Source organism: Ixodes scapularis, unplaced genomic scaffold (genome assembly GCF_016920785.2).
Source record: "Ixodes scapularis isolate PalLabHiFi unplaced genomic scaffold, ASM1692078v2 PGA_scaffold9__187_contigs__length_104089568, whole genome shotgun sequence".
Lineage (NCBI taxonomy): Eukaryota > Metazoa > Arthropoda > Arachnida > Ixodida > Ixodidae > Ixodes > Ixodes scapularis.
This window is the reverse complement of record NW_024609884.1, coordinates 15,090,793-15,114,534: the sequence shown is the minus strand read 5'-3', so window position 1 is coordinate 15,114,534 and position 23,742 is coordinate 15,090,793.

Here is a 23,742-nt window from a genome sequence, read left to right as displayed (position 1 = left end):
TCCGCAACGGAGTATAGTGTACGATGCGCAAAAATAAAAATAAAACAAAAACAAACAAAAAGGGAAAACGTGAAGCCGCGGATCCTGCCAGACCCAGGCGACGGAGTCAGAGCGACAAAAACTAGAGACGATGAAACGGAGATACAAAAATTGAAAGCATCCAATCGAATTCCGAATGCTGATGGAACGCGGAAAAGTTTGAAGGGAATACAGCTCTCGTATTCGATTTTGCTTTGAAGATTGGGTGATCTTTCGTTGTCCAAACGTGGTCAAACATTGCTAATTGATCGAATGTATCCAGATCTGTTGTTGCAATGGAAAGGTGTCTGTCCCGAAGTCCGGATTTTTATAGTTGTTTGCTGGATATATATTTATGTGTCTTTTTATAGTTGTGCGTTGAACGAGTCTAATTAAATATTAAATTTCTGTAGTGTCCGCAGACCAAGTGACAGAGATCATTTCACCATGGATACTTTAAATTTCTTGGCGCTCTTGATTTTGCGCTCATATAACTGCTATGACTATAATGCAGTTAAATGCAAAGGTGCAAGCGAGCTGGACAAGAATGACGAAAATAATCCCTGGAGAAGGGGAACAAGAGGGGCAAACACAAATCTCCAAACACAGCTAGTTGACTGGTGCGCGACCGACCGTGTTTGGAAATTTGTGTTTTCCCTTCGTGCCTCTTGCTCCCCTTGTTCAGGGACTATTTTCGTCTTATACCTGGTAGTTGTTTACACCCTTTGTATTTATATTATAATGTGCAGCGAAGGTTATTCCCATACCATGTGACTGAGGAGAGCCGCCGCTGAATGATTGTTTTTAATTAAATGAGAAAAAAATTTGGCAAAGGTAAATTAGAGCTTAAATTAACCCATGGTGCAGCTAAATGGAAACTAACTGTCATATTGTGTGGAGCCATATTCCTATATCTATTGTTCTCGACATTTTGTTACAAACTGCATTACACAAAACTATAGTTCTTGGTTTCCTGCTGCTTGGAGTTCATTTCAAGATACTAAGAACTGACTATTTCTAGGAACAAAAAAAAAAAAACTGTTAATTGGCGCACTCACTCTAAGCTAAAGTAGACACATTAGACCTTTGTAATACTCTTATCTCAATGTACGTCGTACTTTTATACCCACAATGGCTCGCACACTTTAGAAAATGCTCAATAGACACTTCGTTTTTGTTTGCTAATAAGTGTTCGTTTTTCGGGCTCAGTTTTTCGGCGGAGTCGGCGTGAACAAGAGGGCAGTTAAAGAAGGCAATTCTGTCGTCTTTAAAAATTTCTAGTCTCGCAGTATTATCTTCAACTCCCGTCGTGGCACTTAATTAGCACGAACGGCTACTCCGAGCTTCAGGTTCATCATGAGAGTGTCATCAATGTGTCGCCTAAAGTTTCACTTTAAAACCATTGCTGGTTTGAAAAAAAAAAGTTTTTACATTTGAAAGAAGCGTGTTCGCGCTCAAGCTGCGACCCACTGGAATCGATGCGGTCACACTTCCGGAAATTTACTGTGTCTTACGTGCGAATTTCACTGATAACTGAAAACGCACAGAGCAAGACTCGCTTCGATATCTCTTATTGCTGAGTGCGTGGCTTACCAGCCAGAAGCACGAGCCAGTAAAAACACCACCGGACCAATAGATCAAGCAAACGGCGATATCAAAATGAACCATGCCCTGGCATGCGCAATGCCTTTGCGTATACTTTCCCACAGATTCCTCGAGAAATGAATCACCGCAATCGACGGAAGAAGCCTGAACAATGTTGGGCCAATAATGATCTTTTATCCTAAAAATTAAGTCTGCGAGTTGTGGTTCATTATAGCGATTCGCTATGTTCGTGCTTTTTTTTTTTTTTTTTGTGAAAACGTCTTGCTTTTGTGATTTGCTGGATTTTCTACTTGGATACGAGTGATTTGCTCCCGAAAACGCAGTTACACACTTACAGCTCGCAGCCGTCGCGCGACGGGCAGGTGAAATGCGACTACCGACGACCGATATTCACACCTGAGCTCACAACTGGCTAGTCGCTCCTCGAATGCTCTCGGGAGCCGTCGTCGGTTCTGCTCGTTCCGCCTCGGCGCACACTCTAAAAAAAGCCCGTGCGTCTGCTTTCCCGCACAACACTCGGACAGCCAATCACCGCAACTTACGGAGGCAGCTCAGCGAATGACGATGCCGAAACATATGCTTAGACCAGAAAACGCAGTGAGTTGTGACATTAAGCAATGCAAAACGTCACGCTTGCATTGCGTAATGTCACAACTCAGACTGCGTTTTTTGGTCTAAACATATGTTTCCGCATCATCATTCGCTGAGCTGCCTCCGTAAGTCGCGGTGATTGGCTCTCCGGGTGTTGTGCGGGAAAGTAGACACACAGACATTTTTTTAAAGTGCAAGTGCCCGCTTCGATATTTCCAAATTTTTGTTTTCGCACATCTACGGATTGGTCACTTTTGCTTCCGTCGAAAACTCGCGACGTTGGCCTGGATTCTTCCGAACCGTAAAACGAAACCCCAATTGCTACTTTGATGGGCATTTATTGAGCTTTGCCAGTACGTGCATACCTGCAAAGATGAAAATGGCAGTGATCTGCTACCAACGAAGCTTCTTTTTCGGTTGCTATTTGGAAACAGCGCGCTTTGTGATATAAAGAAATGGGTGATATTTAATAGCATGTTAGAAGGCGGAAAAGTTTGAATAAAATAAAGCTTCGCGGAGCGCAACGCTGCTGCAGAAAGAAAGAATATATATATATATATTGTTTTTATGCACTACCTAGAGCTTCGTTTCCGCCCAAACGTGTAGCGCTAGCGGCTTATTTTAGATGAGAAGTTTTCAGAGCTTGCCTTTATCTGAGTGAAACATTATGAACGATTTTTAAAACTTTTCGATGAAAAAATAAGAGCCGTTCCTGCTATCCGACGATATGTTCATCTTCTTGCATGCGCAGGTTTTGTAGGCCTCCATTTTCCTATTGAAGATTTCCAAAAGCACGTATAACTATTAAATCAAACGACGAAAAAATCTCAAACTATATGCCATCAGGTCCGAACCGCTAGCGTCAGATTTGTCCGGAGGCGATGTATAGTTTGTTTTTGCTGAGAAAAATACGCTGTAAATCTTTTTCGTGGACACACGGCACATGGAAGCTTCCGCGGACATGTTGCTTGTCCCTCCCGCACGACCAGAATTCCGGAATGCTGAATGTCTACGAGGCGCCGCTGATAGGCTCACCGGCACGGCGACTCGGCGACCGGGCCGGAAAATCGGTGATCGACCGCCTGCGTAACACCGGTCGTCCTTGCGACCGCTCTCGTCGCTCTGCGGCCAAAAAGATGTCCCGCAACTACTGCAACCCGCAAGTGCACACGCAACTGAATTTAAAAAACAAAACAAAAAAAAGAACACTTAGTTCAAATTAGCGAGTAACTCCATAATAATTTGTTTCCGCACATTTTGATCCCCGTCAGAAAATGTAGGCGTCTCATTTCTCATTGTGACAAATGTTTTGCATCCGTAAAGGTTGAAATGAATGGCGTCAGTTATATCTGCATCACATATATCAATTGTGATTTGTGCTCTTTCTTTTTCAACTCTTAAGCCCAGAGTCACACTGCTTCTTATAGGTTCTAAAAAAAGCCCATGCGTCTGCTTTCCCGCACAATACTCGGAGAGCCGACCACAGCAACCTAAGGAAGCAGCTCACCGAATGACGATGCCGCAAACATATGTTTAGGCCAAAAAACGCAGTCCGAGTTGTGACATTAAGCAATGCAAAACGTCACGCTTGCATTGCTTATTGTCATAATCAGACTGCGTTTTCTGGTCTAAACATATGTTTCGGCATCGTCATTCGCTGAGCTGCCTCCGTAAGTTGCGCTGATTGGCTCTCCAAGTGTTCTGCGGAAAAGTAGACTCACGGGCTTTCTTTTTTTTTATTTTTTTTTTTTTTTTTTAGAGTGTACATTATACATAGGGTGCCGCGTTTTCGGTTTCTATTTTTTCAAAATTCGGCGTACTTTTTTCGGTGTTTATTTTAAAATTCAATTTTCGCTTTTTTTTCGGCGTATATTTATGCCCACAAAAGTTCATCGGCTTTTTTCGGTGAATATATAATAAACACCAAAGGACGCCGGAGCAGATGATCATTGTAGCTCTGATATTTGTGATGACTCAAAGAATAACGGCACAGATACATTGGAAAAAAAATGGACACTTTATTTGGCAAATGTGTGCAACAGTAAAAAAACAACAAAAAAAAAAAAAACAAGAAAAAAACATAGAAGTACGAGCAAGTGAGAAATGAAGCCTATGCCCAGAAAACATGGAACTTCCCCTTCTGTACATCATGATTAGGTGATATTATAGTACACACACATGTACTTTCCGAGGTTCTCCTCGTTGATCCGCACTCTTTCTTTTCTGTTAATATGACCCTGAGCTTCGAGAATGCCCTCTCCAAGCAAACACTGGACACTGGCAGGCTGTGGAGATGAAGCGCTGCCTGAATCAAAATCGGCCAGTCATCGAATCGTGACCTCCAAAAGAGACACGCTGCGACGTTTTCAAGCACAACACAGCAAGCAGAGATGGAATCATGTCAGTCTTCCTTACAACGAGTTTTAAAACCCGCTCGGACATGGCGAAGTCATGCGGAATTTCGGACTTCACGTTCTGATCGATGATGCGCACATTAAACCAAAACGTCGAGATGGCATCCGTGTATCCCATCTTTTCGGACACGTTTCAATAGACACTGTCGTTCCACTTTTTCGCCACGGCTCTGGAGTACGACTGGGAGGGCAAAGTGACTTTTTCCGGTTAAAACTGAATTTTAGAAAATGGATTCGACGCACGTTTGTCGTTTTTTATCGGTTTAAATCGAAAATGCCGAATGTAAAAACTGACCTCTTTCGGTTAAAACCGAATTTTCGAAAATGGATTCGGCGTAGCTTTATCGGTTTTTATAGGTTAAAACCGAAAACTCCGAACCCTAATTATGCAAAAGACAATCTGCATGCAGATTCGAACGAGAGTCACCGCGAGGTCCGTGCTTCGAATGCCGCATGTCATTGAGTTCAAGGAGAAAACTTGGACAGGCGGCATTCGAACCACGGATGTTGCGGTGACTCGTGCCTGCAGACTGTCGTTTGTTTGATGTTATGAGCACTGTGACCCCGGCTATGCAAACCATGTTTTCCACATTGTGTTACTGTTGTGTAGATACCGTGTGTGTATGTGTGTGTGCGTGTGTGTGTTTTTTCCCACTACTCCCATATACTCGTATAATACATCTAAGCCCCAAGGGTTAAGTAATAAACAAGTGTTTGTCGGGGAAGTAGAGGCGCGTTCATATTTTAAGATAAATAAACTGTGTTTGCTGAGCCTCTACGCAAACTAGACATGTTCTGAATTATTCGTAATAAACTAACCGCTCTAGGAAATCGCATTATATGGCACTCTATATTTAATGCATTCTATAATTCATTATAAAGCCTTTGACTAGGTTTGTGCGGTGTTGGAAAGGGTGTACAGTGAGATGGAAGCACGACAAATTCCTCTGCGGGAGATGATACGGAGGAACGTAACCACTCACACGCTTTCCGCAACACAAAATGTACGAAATCAAGTGGCTGCAGAAATTCGTTTCTTTCATTCTATTTCATGTTTTTCATAACCCTTATCTCCATAAGTTTCTCCACCTCCAAGCGTTACCAAAGAATTTTTTTAAGGTTTCTCAGCAAAGCTCTGAAGAGTCGCGCTCAACATTTTAGAACTCAAGATTCAGCGCAATTCTCCAAACCAATAGCCAAAAAGGAAAAAAAAAAATAGAAGTCGATTATTGTGTTTTTGACGACATCCATTCCTTCCAGTGCCTCCCAAGCTATAGGCGATGCTCCACAATTGCGAAAGTTTAAAGCCGGTACCGCCGCGCGGCAGGCAATGTCCGCTCCGACCGCGTGTCGCTGTTGAACTCTCGTAAGGACCGGCAAAGAGCGGCGCGGAAAACAGTGTTGCTGACTCGCGAGAGGGAGAAAGGGGCAGTCTTCAAGAACAGTCTTCGTTGCGGAATCACCATCCCGGGCGCTATATATTTATAACGGGCGCTGTCCCCGCGGAAACGTCGTTCCGGCGTGCAGATTGCATTTAAAGGGAGCGCGATTAAGGAGGTGTCGCCCTGACAGCCACGAATTTTAAGCGGAGGAATATGTAAATTAGTCGCAGACCGGCAGCACAGCCGCTGACTGTGCAACAAATGTGCCACGAGGGGGTGGCTTGCCATGAAACGGAGAGCGTCCGGGGAAAACTGTTGCTCAATGCTTCGTATTTGCAGATGCCGCGGTCCTTGGCCGATTCTTGAAATTTAGATTTGTCTTTCGCAATGGCTTTCTTCTTGCGTGTGTTTCAGCGAAGATGTCCTGAGCAGTAACTCTTTGATTGCGCATTTTCTCAACAAAACGAATGACTAGGAAAGGCAGAAATGCGTAAATTGTGGAACGGAAAGTTCGATTAAATTCTCTATGAAATAATTAATTTGGTGTGTCCAGCAAACAAGCGAACGAAGTGTAATATATGCATCTGTTTAATGTCGAACGTACCCCGCTACTATAGTGTTTGTTTTAATATTTATATATTTAAAAGTGTTCTAGAAAATAAACTGTTCCAGTACAAAACGCCATTTTACTTTTGTTGGGTCTTAATATACAATATATAAAAAGGCGGCAGTACACGTCATTGAGCTTTCACATCACGTCTTTTGAGATAATTTTTAGTAGTTATGCTCATTATTTGCTTGTTTATCTTTAACCAGTTTATTGTTTCGCACTTTACGAACTTTTTCGAATCACCTTTAACGAGACCCTGGTGACTCTAAAACTTTATTTTGACATATTATTTGTTTTGTATAATAAGACTTACACGTTTAAAAAAAAAAAGCCTTAGACGTAAAACCGGGACCCAAAGCCATGCAATTTTTGGGAATACAGGGTGCAATCAAAAGCGGTGAGCAGATGTACCTGACTCTTGTAGCCAACGTGAGGCCAAATAAATTCGATCACCTAAAGTAAAAAAAAAAAAATAATAAATAATAGAATGATTCATGTGAGGCCAATTATGTCCGAACATAATTGGCCTCACCGTTGTTGATTTTAACACATTCTTGCTTTCACAACACCGGTTTCAGCGTACGCATTAGGCAGCTGGATTGAGGTGACATATTTAGACACAATAAAGAACAAGTTGCGTTCTTCAACGCCTCTGAAACACGGCAACCGCACTCAAGAAAGCAAGCACAAACTCCCCCGCCTTCCACTCTTACCAACCCTATTACCGTTCGCAGACCTCGGACATTAGGGAATTTTCGTATACCGCGTTTCCCCCTCCGCTAAGCCTTCCGCAGCGAAGAAGCCGCTACTGCGCCTGCGCGCCGATGGCCTTGACTGTAGAGTTCCGAGTATCGAAGCGGGTTGCGGACAGTGTTGCGGGACGGCGGAAACAATCTACGAAAACTCACAATTGGTGGCGCTTTCTCAGCTCCACCGACGCATCTCCAACGGAAGAGGCGGCCATGGTGTACTCGTAACCCCATTGGCGGGCAGCTACGCCCTCGGCGACGCCGGCTCCCAAACAGCGAAATTGAGCGCATCCTTGGGACGCCTGAGAAGACGGAAAAGAAACCCAACTCGGATATGGAGGACACGAAAAGAAACTGGACAGTCCAAGATGTCGCGTTGGGCGCCCCCCATGCCGCTTATCGATGGCATCGTCGGAGAAGTCGCGAACGGGTAATCATCGCCAGTAGCGCGCGCGCTCTCCCGATCGCGCTCGCTCGCCAGCACTCAGTCGCGCACGCGCACACTAACACACTTCGTTTCTCCATTAACGCAATGATGGAGAAAGGACGTTCGGGATCAAGGGTATAAAGTGTTATAAAGATACGACGTCGAAAGAAACAACTGCACCAAGGCAGCGTCGCGGACAAGACAAATGCCTCTGATAGAGGAGAGTGGAACGAGGCTGGGTTCGTCGCTTCTTTTTCTTCGTTTTAATATTATTTATTTCTTCTTTTTTTTCGTTTTTTTTTTTTGGATGAGGAGTTTGGTTAGGTCGCTCTCCTTCTCTGTCCTTGTCCGCCTTCTTCCGTGATAAGTGGTGCCATCTACATTCGAAGACGTAGAAAGGAGGGCACGAAACGAAGGGGGAAAACAAAAATACACAAACCAAATTCATCTGAGAACAAATTATAAGGAGCCAGGTCTGCACTTCGAAGTACGGATCTGAACCATTCCTGCCCCAAAGTCGACGACGATACAAGTTCTTTTGGAACAAGAAAATACAGCAAATAAAAAAAAATAAAAAAATCAAACGCGGACCAGAAGTTGACTTGAATCCATTTGTTTGTGGCTACGAGATGGTTGTAGCGCGTCTGGTCCGAATGGGAAGCTCCCTGAAATAACTAAAAGTTTACCACAAAGGCTCACTGTAGCTCTGTACGACGTTACCGAGAAGAAAAACCCCCAACGGCCAAAAAGAGACGAAGCGCAGATGGGAATAGCCCGGCGTCGTTCCGGTGCTCTCGTTTAGGGCTGAAAGCAGTAAATCCATCCGTGAAAGGCGCTCCTGCAGTGGCTAGTGTACAAGTGGAAGACAGCAATCCCAGCTAGTCACGACAAAAACTTGGACGTTCTTCCAGCAAAAAACGCCTAAGCATACAAACATATCCTTCTGTTTACCAATATACACAAGAATGGCCTCGCGGTTAACCCCCCCCAAGGAGAAAAAACAAAAAAAAAGCTCACTCGAAGATAAAGTGGGAAACGCAAAGAAAGGTCTGTCTAGCTGCGGAGGAGCCGGGTGCTTATGGCCCGCGTGGATCCTTGCAGCCGAGCGAGAGTGTAGGTGTACGATACTGCCCACGTCGATCGAACGCGCTCTCCAAAGCACCGTTTTCAGAAGGCATCAGCCGCTCAGCCTTGTTAACGCCAGTCATCATGGGGGCCAACGCTCGCACAAACAGACATTCAATGTGCACGCGATTACGGGTCCTGGGGTGAGTACTGGTCACAAAAAGGCTATCTGGTCTTTGGCTCGGGGCCGCCTCTTATTGCCCGACGCAACGCCCATGGCGTTCGATCGCGCGAGATCATCGTGAAGGTTCCTGCTGCGGACGTCAGAAAGAGGGAGGGCGTTGTCGGGCAAAGGCGTCGCAGTGGTACTCGACTCGGTCGACACAAAGAGAAGTCGTCTTCGTCTCTTTGCTCGGCACTTTGTCTAAATCGTAGTCTGAGAGACGGCCATAAGGAATCTACAGCGTCAGACGCTTCAACCAGTGGTCCCCTGATGGGATGGAACGTTCGAAATGTGGTTCTCGGAGATACATTTTCCTGGCACTAAAATCGGCATCGATGTGTCGTTGATGCCGCGTTTAATGTCGTCGTTGTTGCTTCTTTTATTGTATTTGAAATGCTGAACGCAGAATGTCTGATGCATTTGTCGAATTTATGCAAATATTTCAAGGTTCTAATAAATGTTAGAACCTTTCTCTTGTCATGGAATAGCCGGGGTCATTTTTTTTTTAAATCACCATTACCTCGAAATACGACATCTGTTATCCATCTCTAAATAACAATAAAACGGAATGAAAACAATAAAAACACGCCCATGCGTACTTAACATAATTTCTCGTGGACGTTAGAAAACTCGTAGTGCAATTTTATTTTCAAATTTATGCCATTAACTATCAAACTCCACCGGGTCTCTTTTCTCTCACACCTACGAAGAAGTAGCGGGCAATGCTGAAAAAAAGAAATTAACAACAAATAAAAAACACAAAGGCAACACCAACTTGCAATGTTATTTTGAACAAAAACAAAGGCATAACTACATTTTTATTAAGCAATGAAGATAAAGTCGATCATTAATGAATTTGTGAAGTAGTCAGCACAGGCTCGCTAGAAATAAATTAGGTTAAACGTGGAATGCTTAATCATTCGGAGCCATAAAAACGAGTTCGACGCACGCCTATAGTTAACCCTTTTATTGCCCTTCAACCCTTTTCTTTTTTTTTTTCCCCAAGAAGCTAACGTGGAATGTAGCTGAAAAAAAAAAAATTCTTTTTCAGCTACATAGCGTTCTTGTTTCAAACATTCGCTCGACACGAGGGAACCGCATTGCAGTGGAGCAAGCTTAACGCGTTAAAAACTACCCGACACTCCTACGCGGCTGCTTTACGATCGCGACGCCGAGAAAAGTTTCCCCTCTCAATATTGAATACGCGCCGCATCTTTCTCTCTTCTCGGCAGCGCTGCGTCTGTGATGAAGCTAGCGTGGCCGTAACAAGTTCGGGCAAATGCGTCGGTCTCTCTTCTATCGCTCCGATACGCTCCTGGAAGTCGATCAAGGCGGCCCGCGTCCCGCGGGGCTTCTCGTGCTTTCTCTTGCTCAGTTTGCCGACTTTGAAATACGGGTTCCCGATACGGGTGCACGAACATAATTGAGTTTTCGAGTCGAGCCGCTCTTGGTTGTGTTTGGCGCTCACACCTGTTACACGCTTCGGTCGTGAGCTGCACCCCCCCCCCCCCCCCCCCCCCATCCCCCATGGCCCGCCGCGATGTGTCTTCGAGCGCCGAGTCAGCGGTGTTTTGCCGTTTCTGTCAGAAAAGCGACGGTGGCACCCCTCCCTTTACACAAACACGCGCCTTCCGCTCCGCGGGGACCAAAGGCCTTGCGACGGTCGGCAGGTGCAGTCTGAGGAACAATTAGTTACACGCCTTAATTCGTTAATGGTGACGACGCGCCCACTAGTACACGTCGAGTCTTTGTGCACCTCCCCCCCGGTGAAAAAAAAAATAAATAAAAGACTCCCCTCCAATCTTGTCCTCGCGCGAGTTCGAAGTACGCATTATCAGCGACTCAGGACACCTTTTCCCCAGCATCCCGTTCCCTTCTCCCTTCTTTGCGCTGATAATCCGGTAAATCTGATTACGTCGCGAGGACGTGCGTTCATGGACGCGAACGTGACTGCCTGTCTCCGCTCCGGAACTTCCGGAAATGGCATCGGTTCCGGGGGAGGGGGACGAAGAACCGCGCTACGCTTTACACCTGTTCGGCCTCGTGCCCACCTTTTGTCGAGCATCGCAGAGTGGCACGAGGCGGGTGGTTCAAAGTTGACCAGTCGATAGTAAATTACTTTCTGTTAATGTCCTGTTACAGTCAAGGACAGCTTAAGACACGCAGGGCAAGGGCAGTCCCGAGTATCTCACTATCTCTAAGCAGCCAATGAGAATCCGGCAACCACTGCGGTAGCGCTGCTTTCGGTGCTGCGCATGCGCCGAAGCTTCCCCTCTCCCAGATCTGGTTTCTGCGATCGTGAAGTGTCCACACCTGGTGTGGGTAAAGCGGGTTTGTTTGTAAACAGTGTGTTTGTGTAGTGTGGGAAAGAAGGTGAAGCGGATCATTCATGCCAAACAATTGCGACACTTTTCAGGTGCCCGTGCTTCTACTCTCCCGCAGAGCACTCGGAGGTCCTATCACTGCGATCTACGTAGGAGCTTGGCGAGTGACGAGACCGCATATATGTTTGGGCTTAAGAAAAGCTGTTCAGACTCTAAGCATAGCGTGACCCGATTGCTGCGTTTACATGGATGCGGCAGTAACGCGTCGAATCGAGATTTGACGACAGTGATTGGGGTAGAAAACGAAAAGAGAACGGATTGACTGCGCGTGGTTGGCCTTCTCTCAATTTGACGAGCTTCTGTCGCATTCGTTTAAACCTATCTTATAAAGCTTCAGGTTCAGTGTCACATCCCGGACTTCATTTTTGGGACTAAATATATATATATATATATATATATATATATATATATATATATATATATATATATATATATATATATATATATATATATTTGTTCATGACATTCGCAGAGCTCCGCTGCTTCAGCAGATGACTGGCTGGCTCTACGAGTGCCCTGTATTAAAGTAGACCAACACGATTTTTTTTAACCGTGCCTTGCTTTAAATGAGTTGTTGAAACTTTCCTTGCCATACCTATCGTAGAAAAAAGGAGAAAATTCGGATTTGCTTCCGTCATTGCTCATGCAAACAAAGCTCTTTGCAAACTAAAGTTCTTGGAGCTCAACTTGTGATAGCATCATTCACGACCTGTGAGATTGAGTATTACTCAGTAAACAGTAGCCACTCTGACTCGTGTTTGAAATAGAAATAATAAAAACAATGACAATGTTCACAGACCCTCACACTCTTTTAGTTCACAATGACGATTCGCAACGACGAACGACGGACTGAAAGAGTGTACCATTTTTTAGACCACCTGAGACTGGGTGGAAGAAATACGAGACAGTCGTCGTGTTTCTTCCACCCAGTCTCAGGTGGTCTAAAAAATGGTAAACTTACACCAGCTCGCCTGCGCCCTAACTGTTTTTTCATAAAGAGTGTACTTGTCCATGAACGTCTTCCTTGTTTTTATTCTTTCTATTTTAAGTATACTCTAAGAAATGCCTGCGCGTCTAGCTACCCGCAAAACGCTCGAAGAGCCAATCTCTGCGGTTAAGGAAATCACCTCAGTGAATGATGAGCCGGTACATCTGTTTTGACTTCAAAATTAACTCTGCGCTGTGGCATTACGCAATGCAAGCATGACGCTTTGCATTGCGTAATGAACAGCGCAGACTTAATTTTTAGGTCTAAACAGATGTTCCGCCTCATCATTCGCTGAGCTGATTTCGTAGATCGCAGAGATTGGCTCTTTTGAGTGTTATGTGGGTAAGTAGACGCGCATGCATTTCTTATACCCCAGTCAGACCGGAAAGTAAATGTCATTTTGATTGAATGTCATTCACCGCTCGGGAAATCAGCTCGTGATGCTGGTTCTGCACGTGGCGGATGCACGCGCAGCGTGGCGTATGAAACACGCAGATTGGCCGAGCTGTAATGTCATTTTGCTTAAATTTCATTTAACGTGCCCGTCTGACAGGGGTATTAGTGTCTATTCATAATTATCACACGCTCGCTTTAACAAGTCCTGACCCGTGCGTTGCTCTGCACCATAACGTGGCTTTTATACTCGGTGACGGCAACGTTTGACTGTTGCGCGCACTGCGGTGAAAAGTTCAACTAAGCTCCGTGTTATTTTGTCGGGTCTCCGGTTATATCCGCCTGATCGGGCTGATAGAGACGTAACCTCGCCGAATTCAAAACATGAATAAACTGACGCCTCTTCAAGACCCAGACTTGTTGCTTCTCTTTCAACCCTTCGGGAAAACGGTTCCTCGGTGGGCTGAGCTGAAGCTCTGAGCGCCGTCGTCCCTTCAAACAAACCCACCGAGGCGCGCTGGAAGAATCCCAAGCGTGTAACGCGATCGGACGGTTCGACCGCGGTTAGAGTTTGTCCACGTTAGTGTCAGGACTGAGCGATGGGTCGATAAACCGGACAAAGAGGCCGACTTCTCGAGCTTCTCCCGAGCCAGTTGCGTTCGTTAAGCTTTGCAGAAGAATCGGGGCTGACGGCGCACGGATTGTCTTTTCCGACGCCCCAAAAGAAGAAGACGGCCAGCCGCAGTCGGGCAGAGAGAAATCTCACCCGAGTCAGATTAAAGGCAGGTTCGCACAGTGCCGCTTTCTTACGTTACAGAGCTTGCATACGCCTGCATCGAGATCCGACCAGAAGTCACCGCCACATTCGTAATTCGTGTTCCGGGTGCCGAGCTACTCCTTTCACTGGTTGCATCGCTTCGTACGAAGCACGGATGTGCAGGTCAATTGCGGTAGTATTTCGACGCAAACGTACCTAAACGTTGTAACGCAAAAAAAAAAAATTGTGTTATGGGAAGCTGCCTTTAATGTGGTATGCACGCGCGCGCTCACAAGCATTAAAGAGAATTACACAATGTATTTTACGTGATCTTAACGATCATATCATATTCAACTATCAAAAAGCAACTACGGCATGCAAAGAATCCAACATACGCTGCCCACTGTACTGAGTAGCCGACTTTCGCCATATATTGTTCGAACTATTTCTGGCGAACTTGGTTAGTTAATAGACTGGTAAAGGCCGAGCGGGTTGAACATGAATACATAAAATCGAAAGAATGAAATAAAAATAACTCCTGTCCTCCGTGTTGTATTCTTTCGATTTTATGTATTAGTTAATTAGTTATGCATTTTCTTTGCTATATCAATATCTTGTGAAGAGCATTGATTTCAAACAATATGTGCCCCTTTTAGGTTAAGCGCAGGTTCGTGCATTTTGTAAATCTATGTTGTTTTTTTGTTGTTGTTGTTGTTTGTTTGCTATTTTCTTTAATTGTTTTGTGCGTTTTCTATTTTTGTTATTATTATGGTTTGCAGTACCTTCCCTTTCTTGCAGAGATCCTATTCTTTTCTTTGTGTTTAGTATTTACCACTATTATGAACATTTGGAGGGCAGGATTTCTGTCAAACTGCATGCACTATTGTGGCCTTTTTTTTTCAAACCTCTTCAGCTTTCCTTCGAGGATAAATTAAATTAAATGCAAGTTTTTAAACCTGGAACCATATTTTATTGCATTTTACATATGTTTATTCAAACGTTTTCTTTCTTCGGGGCTCAAAATTGAAGGCGTTAACCCATAGTTCCGATTTCGTTATAAAACTGACGAAATATAAACTGCCATGCAATCGTTGTCTTCCTATCCTTGTGCAAAAAAAAAAGAAAAGAAAAGAAATAAAGCTGCCACAATGGAGCTGGGGAGAGATCTCGACTAGAATGCAGCAGCGGTCATTCAGGCAGTCGAACATTCGAGAAGAGGGGATCACGTAGTAAACCCAACAGATAACCTCCGAATTAAAAAGAAAAAGAAAGGGTGAGGCGCGACAATAAAAACAACACAATAAAGATCACACACACACAAAAAAACAAAAAAAACAATTCCTTCCGATATTCGTAGGACAAACACGCAAGTCAGAGAAACTTTCCAACTATGTTAATTGCACGTATCGGAAACAACTCCCTTTTCACTTCTTTCCCCGGAGCATCCTTTTCAACCAGCAAACCAGGGCTGCTTTGTTTTGTTTTTATTCTTTTATTTGTGTCCTCGTTTCCTTTTCGCCGACGTCGCGCGCTCGTTTTACGACTCTGACCGAGGAGACCTCAGCAGAACGGGCATGAGACCCAAAGGAGGTCACGCCCACACACAAGCAGTCTGGCCGCTGCATTTCAAGGAAGAGCGGCCTGCATCGATTGCGCCAGAGTCGCCGGCGTATTGGTGTCCTGGGCGCCAACCAAGGAGGCCAAATGGGCCCGAAATCGCCACTTGAAAAAAAAAAAAAAAAAAAGCGCCGTGCCGCGCTTCAGGAATCAGGTCCCTACCCGGCATGCAATTAGAGAGCCATAAGAAAGTCACGCGGAGCATTTCCTACGTTTTGTCGGCTGCTGTCAAGGTCGATTTAAATGGAAGGCTGAAGACGGTCCCGAATGGTGCATTATGTACACGATGCGTTCTTCTTTTATTGTGAGTCACGAAGGCCTTGTTATTTTTGTAGCGTAATATATTACTTAATATATAATTTGCGCGACACGATCGGCCTACAGGGGTAGGGGGCGTGTCCCACCGTTATTGTTTTCCGGAAGCGTTTTTTGCGAGAATTTAATGAGCAGAAAAACGGCAATGTTGCACTTTGTTTCTCTTCCCGCGAAGGTCGTAAATAGAAGCACTGTGACGTGCGAAAAAATTGATTGATGTGGAACGGTCATCAGCTTCAAGGCTGGCGCGTGACAGTAATTTATATCGATGAAACGCGTACCCTCGATTTAAGAGTACGAACCCTCGCACACAGAAGTGGCCTATATTGAGCACCTCCGCTTCAATCTGACTGCCAGAAAGCACCGAATGTTTCTCTCTTAAACGTGTTCTCGAACGCTCTGATAAAAAAAATGACACGAGACAAAAGATCAAATAAATATGCAGCTCAGAACGAACAGCTCATACCACGCGGTTCTTTGGATAAGTTACAAAAACTACCAAGGATAATAATAACAAAAAATTACGCGCTCACGAAACCCGTTCACGCGTCTTTTTAAATGCAGTTTTCCTCGTGAATAACGTTAAAGGACCGAAACCAAACCACCCGGCAGGGAAAGATAAACCGAAGGCGGTCTCCAGCGAAGAATAGCCGGAAGAAAAGTCAAGCAACGATCGCACTAAAACAATTCTGTAAAAATGATACAAGGATGGAATAAATGGGGCTCCTTTCAGTACGAGAAGTTGCGCAAGCCTACTGATTGTGTGTTGTCGCTTTTTGTTGGCGGCGTCGCATTCGTTTGCGAGGCACACTACGTATTCCCCCCTCCTCTTTCCTCATTTCCCTAAAACAACTGGCATTGCAATAATTCCCATCCACGCGGAATTCCTGCGACCGAGCTCGACGACAGCCGCGTCGGCGATCCCCTCCCCTTGTGGAGGGAACGAGCAACGACTGAGAAAGCCGCCAAACGAATGGTCCGGAGTATGGGCAGAAGGACCACCAGTCGCAGGCAGGAAGTCCTCCGCTCTGCCACACTCAAACCGCACTTCCTTCCACGCGCAGTGTCGTGGGGGGCGCCTCGGACGCCCGCACCGGGGGAAATCTGCCCGCGATAGATTAGAGGTCTTGTTTATTCTCCCGGTGCGCCTGTGTGTCTGTGTGTGTTTTCGGCGGTTCAGTGTTGGAAGGAAAACTCAGCAAAGTGGAGGATGCTCACTCAGCCGAAATCGAAAGGGGCATTCGGAAAAGTTTTGCGCATCTCGATCGATTTGTTTTTTTGTTTTTTTTTTGTTTTTTGTTTGTTTGTGTGTGTGTTTGTTTGTTTTCGAAGAGAAGGGCATTTATCGTACTATGCATGCAAATTACCCGTAGCTTATAAACGACGTGTCCTGGTTTGTTACTGTGTCTTTTGCTCTTTCGCGAAATCCAGTTTCGAGGTGCTTGGTACATTGCGTCAACCTATTTTCAGGATGTATCTGTGCACTTTGTGGGCTTGTAAATGAATGTTTATGCTCTCTAAGCGCAATAGTTCATGGGGGTATTTTTGTTTTCTAAACTGCATGGAGTTCATTTGGGTGAAAAACAAGTATTGTGAATGAACAATCTCTGTATGGCATATAAACGCTTGTTCGTATTTTGTCTCTGGCAGGCCAATGGCGATATTGGAGGCTGAATATCCCGCTCAGTAAAACGTTTCCTATCATTTTCGGCGATAATACGAAGAAACATAAATTTTATAACGCGAGAACAGCATTTGAAGAAGCATCGATGTTTGTTTTTGAGTTACACGCATATTTAAGATGTGTTTTCTTTTTTCTTTCGGATATTGGGGGAAATTTTATATTTGTAGTGTTTCGCTTACAACAATAATTAAAAAAAAATAATTAGAACCCCTTTTTTAAATACGGATAGTGTGCGGAAAGAATGGCTTTGCGCCACCTTGAACGAGTGCCACTGATGTCAAGGGTGTCCAACCCATGAAAACGAAACAAGGGGTTTATTGGCTATGCCCAGATAGCCCCCCAATTTTGAGTCGAAAACCAGTTAGTATGCCATCAACCTGCCCTCAAGCACGCCAATATGTATTGACCAGCCTGACTGAACACAATAACATTTTGATGGTGTTTGGATAATTTATGGCACAAAGCAATTAGTTACTGTCGCGGATGGAAACGTCTGCTCACGTGGAACCTAATAATATACGTTTAATAGGTCGAACTTGTGCCTTCGAATAAAACCAAAAATGTATCGCGCGTTTTGCGGCGGTGGCGACGGCACGGCGATTGTCACGAAGCAGGGCGTTACCGTTACATTTATACAGGTTCTGATTACTTCGTTGGTTCGGGAATGTTTTAAACCAACACAGGATGACAAGAAAAAATGAACTGGAACTTTCCGAAATAGTTATTATTGAGAGAAATAGAAAAATAAAAACAAAAAAAAACTGAGCGGAGTTGAGAACCCAGTTCCTCCGCGTGGTAGCCGCGTGCGTTGCTACCTCCGCCACGCACGCGTCACTATAAATGCGTAATTCATAAAATTAATTTAATGGTTTATTCCTTATAATACAGATCGCAATTTTAAAATAATAAAAGTAGATGGTGCATTTATGCCACTGGAAGTTCTGTCCATATCCGCTCTTACATGAGTTTTTTTAAATTATTTATTGACTTACCGGCCGCCTGTTGAGAGGCCAAGTTAAACTACAACAACGCAGTATGGCGTAACATAAAATATAACAAACAATGCCTTAACAGAAACATGCTAACATACAATCTGACAATACTAACAACACTCTCAATACAAAAATGTAAAAATGAAAAAATAACACTAGAATACTGTTTAGTAAGTCATTTCTGAGGTTGACAGTGGAAGTTCGTAGAATGTGGATTATACAGATGGCAATTTCTTCTAACCCCTGTCTCCATTGATGAGTGACTGTGTACGGAGGAAGTAAACGTGTCGAGGGAATCAATGTTTACAAGTTCTTTGGGAAGCTTGTTCTAATCCGCAAGCGTGGAAAGTGGCTTTTTTAAAAAGTAATAGCGCCGAAAACACAGCCAGGGACGGAGACGAAGTGAGCAAACTCACGGTGCACTCGCAACTGTTTCTTATACGAAAAAAAAAACAAACATTCATAATATAGGCCCACACCAACGTGTCATTCATCATCGTGCCGATGAAATGCTTGTCAAATATATAGCTTGAGCTTGAGTGGTTTGACCGGCGTCTCTAGATGTGGTGTCACGAGACATTTGAGCTTGCGGGGGAGGGTCTTGTCGGTGTTCACTGTCCGCAGGCGACGAGGTGTCGGTAGTGATATCCGGTGGTCGGGAAGGTGCTCGATCGGGTGGGTGACTCTCAGTAGCTGTTGTGTCTATGGAGATCTCGGCTTCCGGAGGCGGAAGCTGGCGGCTCCGGAGGTCCTGCGTGGGCAGCGGAGAGGTAGGGGGATGGTGACCACCTCCACCAAAATGTTACATTGATAATGAAAATGATTTACTATACAGTAAAGAGAATAAGAAATACAGATATGGTGGTTAGTCCTTCAGAGCGTGCACCACCAGCATCGTCCTCTTTTTCCACCGTCGGCGTCGTCTTCTCACATCTTCTTCGTCACAATATATTCGCTCTTTCTCCGGTAGGGCTAGTGACGCTTCACTTATATACTCTGCACCCTTATCCTGGGTTTCAAACACGTCATGCAGCTCCTCTGCTAGTTCTATCGTGGTACTTAATGTCGCGTAGAGCAGACGTACATGGGCATCTGTTGCAATGAATGGCAATATGACCAGATGGGCTGGCTCGCGTGGCAGCCGCATGCTCCCGAGCGCGGTCATGCACGCATCTGCCCGTCTGGCCAATATGCACAGTGCCGCACGACAAAAGTACCTCATAAACGACTCCTGCGACACTTTGCGCTTTCTTAAATGTAGTAGCCGTACTTAAACACATCCGTACGACAAAACGAAATGTCGCACATTGCTCTATTGTGTTTCTTTTTATTTGGTCAGTAAGTGTGAGGTGCAGCATAATCACTGATGGGCAATTCGCTCCTGCCGCGGGTTAGTTGATGGAACAACTTTAGTCATTTGACTCTCTTACGCATGGCCAAGCGCGGCAGACTAGACAGCCGATAAAGCTCCCGTAAGCAGGGGTCACACTGCTTATGCATCATACAAAAGACAGTCTGCAAACAGATTCGAACGCGAGTCACCACGAGAGTCGTGCTTGAAATGCCGCATGGCAACGAGTTCAAGGAGAAACTTTGCACGCGGCATTCGAACCACGGATCGCTGTGATTGATGTTCGTAGACTGCCTTTTGTATGATTTACGAGCAGTGTGACCCCGGCCTTATAGAAGGAGACCTCTCTTCGTATTGGTTATAAATACATCGCTGCGATTTTTTAGACGTCTTCTGACGCGTGAATGCAGTACAAAAACGTTAAAAAAAATAATGCATAAATTAAAATAAAGTTTTCTTTTTTTCAAGTGAACTTGGAACACTTGGCACTTTTTATGAATAACGGTGAAAAGAAACGTATGAGTGTTCATAGCCAGTACAAAGCCAGGTGAGTGCCACGTGACTGCACACTCTGCGTACCCCTAATCCCGATCATGAAGTTGTGTGACCTGCTCGGTGTATAAGATCGATTAGAAACGTTCGTAGGTTGTGCCGCACTTCACTTTAGGAGAAAACAAACTATAGAAACATAAACTTGCGTCTCAATGACTTTGCCTGCGCACTTATTCTAAAAGAGAAAAAAAAATAAAAAAGGAATTGAACTTTATTTTTGATTTCCTCATGTACGTTTGTTCAATCAAACACCGGATAAACACTCATCCCTCGCTCTCTTCACGTTGACGGGTGAAAGGTGACACATCTGACCTATGTAATAGGCTGGCGTGAGATGTTTCAACCTTACCATTTAATCAGGCTGATGCGTAAAAGTGAAGTGTAGAGCCAATGATCTCAAGAATATGAACAAATTGAAGTTTAGTCGCTTATAGTATAATTTATGTAAGGAGTGAGAGGAAGAGCCGGTTTTTTTGTTTTTTTTTTTTCGAAACTGACTGACTTAGTAGTGGCTCCTTCGTTAATTGCGAACGTCACGGCAGGGCGTGTTAAATAATGACAGCGTTCTGGCACTGCAGCTGGGGCTTTCTTTCTTTATATTGACTGGCACTAATGTAAATGGTTCCGAAGTGGGTATGAGGAGGTAGGTATGGCGACCGCAGGTAGAATGGACAGGCTGTTCGTTACCTCTGCAAAACGTCCATGCGATGTATTTGTGTCGTTTTGGGTTCTGGGCCAGGGGCCTATTTAGGAAAATTAGTAAAGTCCGGGATAATTAAATTGTGAATTATTTTTGCGTAATTAACTTTTTTTATTATTGGGTTTAAGGACATGGTTTCAATTCGAAAATTGCTCAGCATCATCAAAAAACACTAAATCAGCAATTTGTAGAACGATAGAAGGCACGCGAAGCATTTTACGGCTTTCTGAAAAACCGCACACAATCGACGGGTTTTTAAGTTTCGGTTTACTATCGGAGCGCATATCGGCCCCGGCGGCACCGCACCCGGTGGAGAGATAGCGCAACCAGCCTCTGCTGCGTTGCGCGATGACAGCGCAGCATAGGCCCCTGGCCCAGGACCAAAACGACACAAGCCTTTTTTTTGTTGTTGTTGTTGCAACGCGTAGTTTTCGCAATATCGAATTTGTCACTATATATATACAACGGGCATGGTGGCAGGAGGCCGAAGGCGTGGGTATATAACTGGGAAGAAAAAAACCCTTGGTGAAAACAGCACCAACAGACGATTTATTTTTCGACGTTTCGGCCGGAGTACGGCCTTCGTCAGGAATATATATATATAATGTAACACGCTGTCCACTTTATATTTACAAATATATATTTTCAACAAAGATTTTTTTGCGCACTTCGTTGTTTGACAGGAATCCACGTAAAATAACCTTTAACTATGTGTAATTCCGACTTTTTTATCACGTTGTTTGTATCGGTGACCATTATATTAATTCGAGTAAGAAAAAGAGCTTCGAGAGCATAAACTATAGACTTACTCTACCAGCACGTACCTTTAATGTGTGTGTGTGTGTGTGTGCGTGTGTATGTGAGTGTGTGTTTGTGTGTGTATGTTTATATGTGTGTGTTTTCTTAAACTTTGCTTTTATCGGACATGACAAAGCCTTAGACTGCCGATGATACTTGACGAAAGCAAAATACAGAAAACAAAACAATCTGGAAGTACACTTTAATTTAACAAGTCACAAAGGAAAATCACACCTTGAAAGTTTCGACTTTGGGGCTTGGGTGAACAAGGTTGTACCCGTCGTCGGAGGAAGATAAAAACGGGAGTATATTGAAACAGGCATTGTGCGTTTCCTATACTTTATTACCTTGCAATTTGTGTAAAATGTCTACAGTACAACCACCTACACCGAGTTTGTTTCCCAATCTCCCGTATACACTCTAAAAAAAGTCTATGCGTCTACTTTCACGCACAACACTCGGAGAACCAATCAGCAAAACTTACGAAGGCAGCTCAGCGAATGACGATGCCGAAGCATCTGTTGAGACCAAAAAACGCATACTGAGTTGTTACGTTAGGCAATGCTAGCGTGACGTTTTGCATTGCTTAATGTCACAACTCAGACTGCGTTTTTTGGTCTAAACATATGTTTCGGCATCGTCATTCGCAGAGCTGCCTCCGTACCTTAGGCTGATTGGCTCTCCGAGTGGTGTGCGTGAAAGTAGACGCACAGACTTTTTTTAGAGTGTACATTTCAAATGCAACACCGCATTCCGACCTACACTCTAGGAAACGCCTGCGCGTCTTCTTACCGGTAAAACGCTCAAAAAGCCAATCTCTGCGATCTACGAAATCAGCTCAGCGAATAATGAGGCGGAACATCCGTTTCGACCTAAAAATGAAGTCTGCGCTGTGGCATCACGCAACGCAAAGCGTCATGCTTACATTGCGCAATGCCACGGCGCAGACTTCATTTTTGGGTCTAAACGGATGTTCCGTCTCATCATTCGCTGAGCTGATTTCGTAGATCGCAGAGATTGGCTCTTTGAGTGTTTTGCGGGTAAGTAGACGCTCAAGCGTTTTTTAGAGTGTAAAAAGCTTAAATGTTTCTACCTAGAGTGAGAGTAGCCCACAGCAGAGGCGCAAGTATAGCTCTCGGTAAGGTTCAGTTAAACGCTATAAATTAACGCGCTAAAACTGCTCAAATATCTATGCCGAAACGTACTTGACTCTCTCGCTCCATTAATGTTTTGGCCCGATAAACGCAGCGGTGGCGGCGATTTAAATTTAAATTTGAGCCGCCCAGCGCACCGAGTTGGTACTTAGTGATGTGGAGCGTACGAATTCTATTGAGCGCGTATTCAAAATGGTTTAGAACGGAAGATAATGCGAAATGGAGGGCTGTCGGGTGTTGTTCGGAATTACCGTCGGAGTTAGGTTGGAGGCAGTGACAATTATGTTCATCAAGAACCTCGTACATTTTCGTTCGAGCTGCGTGAAAATTCGTGCGATATCCGTAAATGGGCGATTTACTGCACTCCTATTTCGGTTTACCAGCATAAAGATCACTGGCTTCAATTATCTTAAAAGTGACTCTATTATATTGTGAACCAGATCTTTTCATACGCGTGGGGGCTATAAGAAACCCATAAGGTCAGAATCCTAAAAGTAAATTACTAATAAAGAACAAAAAACACTTGCCCTGTTTTTCTTTTGTTCGGTGAAGTCTTCTACAAGAACTTGATCAAGGAGTATTTTGTGTTAACTAAAAGTATTATTCTGGAAATAAGTAGGGAGCTCCGAGCGAATAAATGAACTGTGGAGCTCCGTACTGTTTCGGCGCAAAAATCTGATAATCCTAAAATTATGACTAACCGAAAGAGTACTTCCCACTCCGCCCTCGTCCGTTTTGATACTGCCGAGATAAATTACCTCGCCCATTAAGCCTTTAAGCAATCATGACCACGGTGCCTCCTTCCCGTTCGTGCAGTGTACACACTCGGCTTAGAGCGCAGGCGAAATTAAAAGCGCCTGATGGATTCCTCGGCCTCATATAAGCCACATCGAGCATTTGCGCGGAGCGGTGTACGAGGGCGAAGAGAATGTCGGGAAATTCGTTTTGGGCTCGGGATGTCTGGGTAATGACG